Source organism: Morone saxatilis, unplaced genomic scaffold, assembly GCF_004916995.1.
Source record: "Morone saxatilis isolate NCDOM2014 unplaced genomic scaffold, NCSU_SB_2.0 Contig19, whole genome shotgun sequence".
Lineage (NCBI taxonomy): Eukaryota > Metazoa > Chordata > Actinopteri > Moronidae > Morone > Morone saxatilis.
The window spans coordinates 4,964,043-4,965,937 of record NW_023339751.1 but is presented as its reverse complement, the minus strand read 5'-3'; the positions used below and the strand labels follow the sequence as shown (position 1 = coordinate 4,965,937).

The following is a 1,895-nucleotide window of genomic DNA, read 5'->3' as shown; positions in this document are numbered from 1 at the left end:
CATCTGTTAGTGCACCATGTCTTATCTGTGTCATATTAAAATGGGAGCTCAGCAGCTCTGGCTGAGGGATTTGTTGAAATGGTTTCCTCGTGTGGCCGTGTTTACTGTTTACTGTTTGTTTTTAGAGGTGAACCTTTCCTCGTACTAGCTGCCTAACTCTCTGCTACTAAACCTTGAGTAATACTTGATCCTGATCATGAGGGCATTTGGACAGAAGCCTAAATCAAGTGAATATGTGCCGCTTTATATAGTAACATGTACATTCATAAATGTTTTTTTATTGTCTCAAAAAGCTCTGATCCATTTGAGCAGTCTGAGAAGTCCTGTTCTGGGCCTCATTAGAGCTGGTACACAGTCTTTCTGTCAGTGTGTTGTAGTTTTACCTTTAATGCTATCATTAGTTTTATGTACACGTGATTTGTATGAAACGCAGAAAAGTAAATGTTAAAGATTAATTCAAGGGCAGTCTTTTTAAAGAAAAACAACACGCCCGTTGGACTTTAGCTCACGTCTTTAAAGACTTATTAACTCAAGCCACCTGAAGAAAGCACAAGTTCTTGATACAGGTGTGTGCGTATTTAATCAAAGCCAAGCTGCTTAGTTCTCCCCGGACCGACATGAAAGCTGCTCTCCTCTTTGTCAGCTGCTGTGTACACCCAGCTCGTCAGGCCTTTCATCCACATAGGTGTTAAACTACTCACACTCAGAGTGACTGCAGAGGGTAATAAGCTGACTGATCTGTGAATATGTTTGATCTTTCAAAGAGATCATTTCATATCGTGTTTGGAGCCTTCGCACTAGACCTTATCAGGGAGAAATGCACTGTAGTTCTCCTCATCTGTCTGACAGGTCTTCATGCAAATGATGTGTGCTTTTAATCCCAACCTTGACTTTACTTGGAGCTCACTTGCTCATATAGCATGTGACTCTTAACAATAATACAGACCGACGTAGCTTCAACTATCCAAATGATAGTTCCACTCAGTTTGTTCTTAGAATTTGAATGGAAGTTTATTTAAAGTACAGAGTCTGTTTTTGTCTTTCAGTTATCTGTGCTATGGTCTATTTTTCTTCCATGGAGGTTCTCCCAGAAACGTGTTACTTCTTGTCTGCTGACTAGCTTTACTGTTAGCACTTCTCACTGTTATGCATGCTTGCAATCCCTGACTGTACACCTTCTGGTCATTTTGTCTTCCGCATACTCAATATGTGCACACTGACTGCTACTTAACCTGTTATTGAATTCTTACTAGATCTGTTTGTTTTCTGAGTATGTGCTCCATTTTATCTTAACCCATCTACATTATGTTGAAAGATTTTTTTAAAGCAAATACCAGGTCATACTTTTTGTAAACTTCCATGCAGGTATATATATTTGATTCTTGAAAGGATTTAGAAAGAGTATAAGTTACTTTAATTTGATTATAAATTAAATTAGAATTTGATGTGTGATGAAAAACCATTAAAAGGTCCAGTGTGTAGGAATTAGTGGCGTCTAGCAGTGTAGTGGCTGATTGTAACACCCTTGCTTCACCCTCCCCATCAAAGGTGAAAATACGGTGGTTGTGAAATGTACAAAAAATGCAAAAGGTCTTATCTAGAGCCACTGTTTGGCTTGTCCCTTCTGGGCTACTGTAGATACATGGCAGTTTATTATGGCAGCCTCCATGGATGGCTATCTGCGTCATCTGTAGATATAAAGGGCTCATTAGAACAAAAACACACTGGATCTTTAATGGAGCTTGTCACTCTGCTGTTCTCTGAAGAGGGCTGGCTGTTGTTTTTCACTGCTCTTCTGTTTCTTCCTGTAAAATGATAAGAGGTGGTCTTGAAGTGCAATAAAGTACTTAACTTTATATGAGAGCTGCTCACCTGGGTACCATATCTGATGCTCA

General features: G+C 39.4%; 1 protein-coding gene across 6 annotated transcripts in view; it reads left to right on the top strand.

The window, feature by feature from the left end:
• Positions 1-1,895, top strand: part of klc1b (kinesin light chain 1b) — a 23,908-nt gene that overhangs the window by 3,077 nt on the left and 18,936 nt on the right. The gene's annotated exons all lie outside the window — the stretch shown is intronic.